Genomic DNA, 10,382 nt, shown 5'->3' on the forward strand with positions numbered 1-10,382 from the left:
TTCCAACCACCATATCCGAACACCTGAAGCCACCATCTGAACGGAGTCATCACATGCGAATCCGAGTTCCGGTACAAAAGAAAGTGGTGGCGGTTCAGATCTCTTCTTCTGTTGTTCGTAAGTCTGACCTCACCTTTGTTTTCCAACAAAGAAGTTTGTGTGCTTCAGTCGAATCTTTGGTTGTTGGCCCCTTGGCTGTGGTGGCGCACTTCACGGAAAAGAGAAAGATATATCTAGCAAGAGAGGGAGAGAGGTAGTCCCCAAAATAAATAAGAAAAGGGTGGTAGTTTGATGGCGTTCACCAGAGCCGGTGATGGCCACTGCAATGAAAGTGTGGTAAAAAAGTAATAGAAAGAGACACCTAGGGACCAAACATGTCAGAACAAAAAAGTTAAGGGGTGAAAGTCGGGCTCATGCATTGAGCACCGACCTTTCATTTTAAGATATTGTATAATATAATGTTAAAAGAATATGTGATAGAAAATGATGAGGAGTATCCTACTGAGGTATGGTGCGGTCTTGAGGGCAACCCGGTTTTACCCAACTGTTACCCCAACGAGTCTCTCGTGTGGGGGCAATATGGTTTCCGGATGGAAGTCAGCTTGCGCGGCAGCCGGGGCCCGATCGAACATCGCGTCCGAGAGTGCGGGGCTGACGGGGGAATGTCTTCGACATGAACCCGGTGACCAATAGGTCCAGTACATAGAAAGTCACTTTCCAAAAAAAAAGCCCTTAAAAACATATTTTGATAGTAGCGTAATTGTACGCAAATGTGAAACTTCAAATCATTAAGTTTAGATAATGTTGAAAAACCTAGATTTCGAACTAGTTATACTGGATAACGGGTTAGGATCAAATACAAAGGATAAAATAAATAAGAATGGTAAAAAGGATTCTAGTCCATTGATCTTAGATTTGAAGGGTTGAGATTAGTTGTAGGAAAAAGAAGATAATAGAAGGGCATAAAGGAAATCCTATATTTATGGATTTTCTCTCTCCACATGCAAGGCACATGCCAATTCCCCCATCGATTTAAAACGTCCATAACTTTTTCATACGACATTTTTTAAAAAAAAAATCACCATAATAACGAGTGTTTTTTTATCTTTAATATGAGTACAATATTATCATATAAAAATAAAATAAAAAAATTCATTTTTACTGGTTTTTTTTTTTTGCATTGTGTTAAAGGTTCAGGTCATTGTGTCTTTTAACTGGGTTTTGGTCAGTAGAGTTTCTATACATTGTGTTATTATCAAAACCTATAACACAATGTTAATTTGGGTTCTATCCATTGCGTTTTTATAAGAACCTATAACACAATAAATGACACAATGAAGATGGTGTTATATCTGGGTTTTCTATAAATTGTGTTATTAGTTCAGGTCATTGTGTTTCATATGTTATTCATTGTGTTTTAATATGTTGTCCATTGTGTTTTAATAATTTGTTCAATTTTTTTATTATCTTTGTTCATTGTGTTTTAGTTTGTTGTGTATTGTGTTTTTAGTTTGTTTTCCATTGTGTCTTCATCTGCTCTCCATTGTGTCTTTTATCTGTTGTCATTAATTGTGTCTTTTATCTGTTGTCATCAATTGTGTTTTTATTTAGTCTGATACTTATTGTGTTATATGTTATCGCCATTGCGTTATACGTTATGGTCATTATGTTTTAGTATGTTGTCCATTGTGTCTTTATCTGTTGTCATTGATTGTGTTTTTGATCTACTTTACATTGTGTTTTACATCATGTCCATTGTGTTATTATCAAAACCTATAACACAATGTTAATTTGGGTTCTATCCATTGCGTTTTTATAAGAACCTATAACACAATATATGACACAATAAAGATGGTGTTATATCTGGGATTTCTATAAATTGTGTTATTAGTTTAGGTCATTGTGTTTAATATGTTATTTATTGTGTTTTAATATGTTGTCTATTGTGTTTTAATAATTTGTTCAATTTTTTTATTATCTTTGTTCATTGTGTTTTAGTTTGTTGTGTATTGTGTTTTTAGTTTGTTTTCCATTGTGTCTTCATCTGCTCTCCATTGTGTCTTTTATCTGCTGTCATTAATTGTGTCTTTTATCTGTTGTCATCAATTGTGTTTTTATTTAGTCTGATACTTATTGTGTTATATGTTATGTTGTCCATTGTGTCTTTATCTGTTGTCATTGATTGTGTTTTTGATCTACTTTACATTGTGTTTTACATCATGTCCATTGTGTAATATGCAACTGGGTTGTTGAATTTTTTTTTGAAAAATATAACAATATGGTACTCATATTAAAGATAAAAAACGCTCGATTTTATGGTATAATTTTTTTTAAAAAAACAAATGATGTATAAAAAAGTTACGGACGTTTAAAAATTGGGGGGGGGGGGGAAATAACATGTGACTTGCATGTGCATATTCTCTTTCCTCTTGTAGACAAAATTACCCTTTCCATTTAATTCCTCCTAGGACACTTGTCACTCTCTGGTGACTTCTTACCCTTCTTATTTTTAAAAATTGGGCGCCAATGAAGAAACACTAGATAAACGACCGGGATCGATGTATCTAGGGGGTTGGAATCTGCATAAAGGGTGGTGGTTTTCTCTCGGTTGATCCAACTCCGATAAGCTCTGCAAAACAAGACACCGTTAGCCTCGTCAAGGGGAGAAGGGGGTTCTCTCCTTGACCCGACTCCGGTGTGAGAATAAGTATGTGTTTATGAAGAAGAAGAAGTATTGACGAAATGTGTGTAACTTGAATTTCATACCTGAATTGGTCCTGTATTTATAGCCGGGAGTTTTTTGGGCGGGAAAACCCGTTGATGAAAAGTTGACGGAAGATGCTAACCCCGTAAGCGGTTATTCTTACTTCCGTCAATCTTCTTGATCCGTGGTGAGTGCACACGGATTACTATTTAGATCTATGGCTGGGGTTCTGCCACGTGGAAAGTGATCAAGTGGAGGTTTTTCTCCATTTACATGTTATCGTTGTGATTTCAGGAATACCTGAGATGACACGTGTCCAGACGGTTATAACCGTCTTAGTGGTGCACGTTCAATTTCTTTCTAGAAGATTATTGCTGTAATCTGGTGTGACTCCTTACCGTGTGGAGTCAGCTGAATAAATAAATCCCAAGTCTGGGTATTTATTCGGCGGGAGATATTTAACTTTGGAATTTCATCCTTTCTTTATGATGGGAAGCGCAAGGCTTTATGATGCGCAAGTGTTACTTGCTATCTGACCTTGGAAGCCTTCTTTATGGGACTGGTGCGCTGTCGCGCAAGGTCAAAAAGGGACTAACAGACAAGGTTGTGGAATGGAATGAACGATTACGAGGGAATGAAGAAAAGGATGTTTGGTATGCAGTAATGAGAGGTGGAAACTAAGGTAATGTTTGGTATGCAGTAATGAGAGGTGGAATGGAATGAACGATTACGAGGGAATGAAGAAAAGGATGTTTGGTTGGTCAATGGAATGGAATCACCCATTCCAAAAGGCATTCCATTCCCTCAAAATCATTTCTTCCACCCCCCATGTTTTTTTTCCATTCCATCCCCTCTTGCACCATTCATCAATAACACCACAACCCACCACCTTCGCCACAACCCACCACCACCACCCACCACCGACGCCACCCGCCACCACCTCACCCCGACAGCGACCGCCGCCGCCGCTACCCACTCGCCACCGTTATCACCCACAGCTGCGACCAACCGCCAACGCCACTCGCCGCCACCGCCAACCACCATCGTCGACGCCACCACCAACCGGCGTCGCCGCCGCCACCAACCACCACCTTTGCTGCCACCTTGCCACCACCACCACTCGTCGTCATCGCCGCACCGCCACTCGCCGCCACCACCACCACCCATCGCCACTGCCGACACCCACCACCGCCACCTATAACCACCCACAATCACAATCACTACCACCGACCACCACCACCACTCACCGTTGATTTTATTACTTCGTTTTTCTAGCCTACCAAACAATACACAATAATAATTCATTCCCTTCACACATGGTAACCAAACAAGACATGGAATGCTAATGATCCATTGTAGTCCCTCGTCCATTCCATTACCTCGTCCATTCCATTCCTTCGTCCATTCTATTACCATACCAAACAGACCCTAAGACTATGTGTAGTGGGCAATATTCATCATTGGGCGTTTTGTGCCATGTGGCAGCCCAGTCAGCAATGTGGCATTATTGGGTGTTTTCTAAAATGAGTGTAGTAGGGATGGGGCATTATTGGGCATTATGTTTTGTAGTAAAATAAAATAAAAAAACATTTAAAAATCTTATTGGCCAAGCAAATGGAAGCTAAAATGTGATTGGCCAACAATCCCATCATTCGGCGTTTTTGAAACCACGCCAAGGGGCTTTTTTTGCAAGATAACGCCCAATCACGCCCAGGGGGCGGTGAAGGGGCGTTTTTGGGCGTGATTGGGCAATTTTAAAAAAAAAACGCTCGGCTACGCTTGGTCTAATAGTGGTACATATGAATAATACCCCATCCTTAGGCATTATGTGACACGTGGCAGTCCAGTCATCCAAGGGACATTATTGGGAATTTTTCGTAAATGGGTGTAGTGGGATAATGCTCCCACCCTTGGGCATTATGTGACATGTGGCAGTCTAATCATTACCTAATTATTTTTTTTAATTTAAAACTAATAATATTTTATTAATTAAATACAAATTACATAAATAATAAAACACAAACACATAATACTACTTCTCTTAATTTTCGTCTTCACTTTCTCCGTTCCCGTCATCTTCATCTTCGTCTTCCTCGTCATCCGATTCTTGCTCTCCCGCGTTTGGAATATGCCGAACCGATCATGCGTGTTCAACCAAATCAACCGCTAACGCATTATGTGTGGCTTCAAACTGCATGTCATGTGCATTCTTCACTCTGTCTTCCATGGTTGCTTGGGGATACTCTTGAACGTCTTCCGGTACATAGTTTTGGCATATTGCTCTTCCTTCGTCTTCCAAAATCATATTATACATGATTATACAAGCGTACATAGCATCTCTCATTTTTTCTTTGCTCCATGCACGGCAAAGATTTATCAAATAATGCCACTGTTGTTGAAGAACCCCAAAGCATCTCTCAATATCCTTCCGCGAAGGCTCTTGAACTTTTTTAAAGTAAGCTATTTTTTCATCGTACGGGTCCCCAAAACGTCTTCACGACAATCGAATACTTAGAATAAATTCCATCGCACAAATAGTATCTGTGCGGGTAGTAGTTCCCGCTTGCATAAAAAGATGCTTTCGCAGCTATACCAGAAATATAGTCCTCTACCAATGAAGATTGCTAGAAAATGTTTATATCATTCCATGACCCTGCCACACCAAGGTAAGCCAACCAAACCCAAGGTCTTGTGAGGCAACCGCTTGAAGAATAACAGTTGGTCCGTCTTGGTCACCTCGTGTGTGTTGACCTCGCCATGCGGTCGGACAATTATACCACTGCCAGTGACGACAATCCAAGCTCCCGATCATTTCCGGTAAACCATGGAGATTAGAATGGACCTCGTAAATTTGTTGAAGGTCGTACCATGTAGGCTTTCTCAGATAACGCGCACCGTACAAATCTATAATACCTTTAAAAAATATAACTTTAAGCTAACTAAAAAAAATATGAATGCATGTAATGTTTATAGTATAGTAATGTACCTTGACAAAAATACTCCTAGGTATCTCGCGTTGTTTTCTCGGCCATTTTTAAATATTCGCCGTTGATGTCCGTCGTGTTTCCGTACGCTTTTGAATACCAGTGAATCCAAATGTCTCTCTCGCATCCGGTTTTTGTTTAAAATAATCATACGTATTTTCTAATTTCAGCGATGCATAAAAATAAACGTTTACTCATCCGGAAACGACGCCTAAAAACTTCGGGGTTTGGGTAAGTAGGCGCTTCATCGAAGTAATCTTTCATCAACCGATCGTTTGCCGTTTGTCGGTCTCGTTCAATACATTCTCTTGGTAAACTCTCACGTTGAGGCTGGCTACAATGTTTCATATACCGAGCCGCTAGTTCGCACGCACTCGTAACCGCCTCTTGATCGACCTCCTCATCGGTCGAGTCACCCTCATCCGCTAAAAAAATTTTGTAGTAATAATTTGCAATGGACGACGAGGAGGTGGGGGAATCCATTTTTTATATAAAAGGGTGTCTAAAAAATTTGTTGTTTGATGTTGTAGGTGAATGTTTTTTGCTGTGGTTTGTATAAAATGGGTGAACGTTGTTGGTATTTATATAAAACTTAAATAAAAGTTATAAAAAAAAGTAGCCGTTATACTGACCGTTGGCAATGGTTATTGGCCAATTCATTTGATCTCCGGCGTGAAAAAAAGGACGCCATTTGCTTTAAAAAAAAAAACGCCCCGGGGGCGGTTGATGGGCGTTGTGGGACGTTTTTTAGGGGAAAAAACGCCCAACCCCCCCCCCCCTACGGGTGATCTAATGTGATTTTAATGTTGGACCTTGTAAAACAAGAAGTTTTTTTTTATTACAAGTATTACGTTACAAATCCAATCCATAAGTTACACGGATTATATAAAAAAATATTAAAAATTTAGTAATAAAAATTTAGAAATTATAAAATGATACTTTAAGGTAAAATATGATTGATATTACATATATGAATTTTAAATATTTAATATATTATGTTTTATTACTATTGGTTTTTTAATCTATATTTTAAAATTAAGCAATAAAATATAAAAAGATGAAATAAGAGAACTGATAGAAAGAATCTTGGGTTCACAATATAGGTTCACTAGGTTACAGCCCGCGTGTACACGCGGTTTAACAGTCATTCCAATTTGCATCATAGTAGTATATCACAAGGCTTTTTCACAGATAATATTATAGTTGTACGTTTACTACATATTTAGGTACACAACTACACGCAATAAAACATAAACAAAAGAAATATATGTTTGATTATCCCTTTAGTTTAATCTAGGAGGTGCAAGACTAAATGACTAATACTATCATATTCATACGAAAAACATGTTAAAATACTAACAATAATAGAGGACTCCAATTTTAGATCATGAGAAAGTTAATCATCATTAATGAGTTTTAATGGGATTCCATACATTTATCGCAAAAATCAACATTTGTAAAAGAAATAAAGTTAATAATTATGTAAAAGAAGTATACTTTATAAACTGATTAAAAGTTGATCTATACAAATGGTTTCTCAGTTCGCTTTGGTTTAGTGAAACAACTACAATCCACAACAATGAACCAAACCGATGGTTTGAACTTTTCTTGAACTGAAAAGAAAACTTACAGTTCAGTAATTTACATTCAGGTTTAACCTTACACATCATAAAGCTGCACAACTTGTTAAATCTTGGTTCGAAAAACATCGCAACCACGATTCTTGCCTTTGAACATGATAATCCAATTTGTTCATTTAAATTAACAAACATTTACAAACTTCCCGCCGAACAATTCACAACTTGTTTGTTGAACGTTCGGTTCGTTTATAGCCATATACACGAGTTGAACAATTTAAGTTGTATAATATATAAAAATATAACGAAAATAACATTCATTAAATAAATACAAAATAAAATATAGTGTGTGTGGGCTTCAATATAAACGATTCTCAATCTAATAACAATACATATGTTTTCCCAACCGAGCGTGAATACCAAAATAGTATAAAAATAGTAATATTGACTATTTAATTGCAGAGCAAATATTCAAAAACTAAAAAATATATATATACGTGGCCTCTCTCAAACAGATCCACCACTTTACAACAAATATAGGAGATTCGCCATTGTCACCAAATATTGTCTGCACCATGATAGCATCATATATAGCATGAGCAATATCAATATCAATGTGAGCTTTTGGCTTTCATCAAAATCCATGAGCTTTCTCAATGAACTCTTGAATACAAAAAGTTGCTATAGATAAATCCTTGTGGCCACCAAGTAAAGAAGAAGGGTACATGTTTGTCTCATACCAAGTCGTCTACCAGTCTTCTTAGCAATATCAAGTTGAACACCTATATTTTGATAAAAATAAATGTTTTATGTTATAAAGTTTTAATAATAAATACTAACTATGATAATAGTTATTATTATTAACTCCAATATCAGTAAATATAATTATTTTCCGATAATCATCATCACATTTCCCCAAAATTGAGAGCTTTGCAAATGGTCTCAACACTACCATTTGGTGGGTCAAAAAAGGACAACAATCCAACAAACTGTCATGAACCACAAGGACTTTCTTTTTTATCTGTTATAAACTTTCATAAAATTTATCACGGTGAGAGTAAGGAATCATGATGAAACATAAAAACTATAAAAGGGTGCAAATAAAAATGATATAAATGCAGACCTGTTTTGCAATAGCCAAAGAACGCAACCCACATTCTGGAAACTTATCGATCAACACAGGAACTTCCTTTTTCATATCTTTTTTGCGTCCACAAAGGTTCAAACTCTATTCAAATTTTCAAAAAGATAGTACCTAGTAACAACTGATTCATAAGGCACAGAGTATAAGTATTGAAAAACAAAAGAAAAAAAAAGTTGTTTACCACTTTGAGATCACCTCTAGTTGTTCTCAGTCAGTTAGTTACCACAATCATACATGTAAGTCAATGATGTCCTCTTGTCAACATGATTAATGAGAAAAGAAATGAACCTCTCTAATAATGAAATGAAGAAATCTATTAATTACTTACCTGTAGGCTGTAGCATTGGACCTTTAGCCGCCAGCTCGTGAACTTCTACTCCCATATTCAACTCTAGTCAAAACGCTGGTGTCGAGTCCAACTTCTTTGTACCTCTATTAGCATTAAGAAAATAAAGAGATTTAGATCTCACCAAATGAAACATAAAAGACGTAAAAAATGGACATTGCTTAGTTTGTTCTGGTTTGGGGTATAAGAATCATTGCTCTAAGACAAATTTACTTACATAATCTCCGTTGACACATAAATTTCCATTATAACTTATGCGTCTCATAGCATTCTCACATTTAGAATTTAAAAGACCATATCGTATTGTTAAGCAAAGTTGAACAATGTGTATAGCTCAACTTGAAACAGTGCTTGGCCAAATTACGGCTATGGTCTCTGATTTCAAGTTGTTACAAATTACGGTTGTGTACAATTACAATATGTGGTTCTCACAATTTTGTAAGTAGTGAAATGTCCTACCAATATATTTGAAATTATCACATTCTCTATGTAGACAAGCATTTCGAGAAGAAATAATGTGTATTACATGTGTTTATATATTTGATGTACACGTCTCCTGTGAGAGAAAAATTCTTGAAAATGGGTTTTTAATCCGATGCAAATTTCCCCAGTTGGAATCTTTTCTTTTAAATTAGAAAATATATTATTTTAGAATTGCAGTTTCTTAATCTCAGTTAAAAATATATTCATGATCAAACTTAGGACCGAACCAGTTATAAACCAAAACAATAACCATTCATTTTTCCATTACTTTCGAATTGTGGCTCAGTTTTGTTCAATTGTGTTCCAACTTGATGCTCAACTCGAATCAAACAACCACTTCATAGAACACTATAAAAGTGTAGCCAAATATTCCGTAAAATATAAATACCAAATATAATAACAAAATAAATAGCCACTTATTCGCTTCCTTCATTCTCACACAAAACCCTAGACAACAACAGTCGTCACCACCTCCTAACCCTTATTCTCTTCTTAGATCTCCTTCATAGGTATGTATGTTCCCCTTGTTCATGAATCATCAATTCATATAAATGGGGACCAGAAATAACATCTCAATTTCTAAAAACTGATGGAAGCCCTAATTCATGTCATACCAAAAGGAGCTTTGTTTCAACAGTATCCAAACAACCAAACATCAATAACCTAGACCGATCTCTACAAATAAAACAAACATAGACAAACGAAACGTAAACATATCACTAAATCGATCTACATGGAGAATTCACGTCACAAAATTCAAACAAAAACGATAATATTTAACGTATAATAAAGAAGAAAGAGATCAATTCTACCTGTAATAGGACGAATCAAGCGATTGACAAAGAATTCGTTCTTCAGTGATAGATTACCAAACAGGAGACGATGGAAAATAGGGCATGGGAAAGGGTTATAAGAGATTATATAGGATCCAATGTTAGTTCATGGGTCAGGGTTTAGATCCGCGAATAAAGGCATCCGGGTAAAAGGTTTTTGGTGGGAATTTTCTGCTGAGGTTAAAGGCTGACACGTATGAAGAAACTGGTTTCTTTTATTATATTCTATAGATTAGTTTAAGAACCCGCGAGGTTCGCGGGTGGACTAAAACACAAATGAATAAGTTTAATTTATTGAACTAATCGTTTGA

At 36.6% G+C, this 10,382-nt stretch overlaps 1 long non-coding RNA gene across 5 annotated transcripts; it reads right to left on the reverse strand.

Annotated features, from left to right (window-relative positions):
* Positions 1-7,608: 7,608 nt before the first annotated feature.
* On the reverse strand, positions 7,609-10,115 carry LOC110916444. 5 transcript variants are annotated; one of them, XR_004883706.1, is made up of 4 exons: positions 10,051-10,115; positions 8,738-8,841; positions 8,389-8,520; positions 7,609-8,047 (listed from the first exon to the last, which is right to left on the reverse strand). It is a non-coding gene; the product is annotated as an uncharacterized LOC110916444 (long non-coding RNA). The 5 variants fall into 5 exon arrangements; XR_002579759.2 differs by having other exon boundaries at positions 8,389-8,530; XR_002579761.2 differs by lacking the exons at positions 8,738-8,841; positions 10,051-10,115 and adding an exon at positions 8,605-8,725 and having other exon boundaries at positions 8,389-8,530.
* Between the last annotated feature and the right edge of the window lie 267 nt (positions 10,116-10,382).

Source organism: Helianthus annuus, chromosome 16, assembly GCF_002127325.2.
Source record: "Helianthus annuus cultivar XRQ/B chromosome 16, HanXRQr2.0-SUNRISE, whole genome shotgun sequence".
In the NCBI taxonomy this organism is placed as follows: Eukaryota; Viridiplantae; Streptophyta; class Magnoliopsida; order Asterales; family Asteraceae; genus Helianthus; species Helianthus annuus.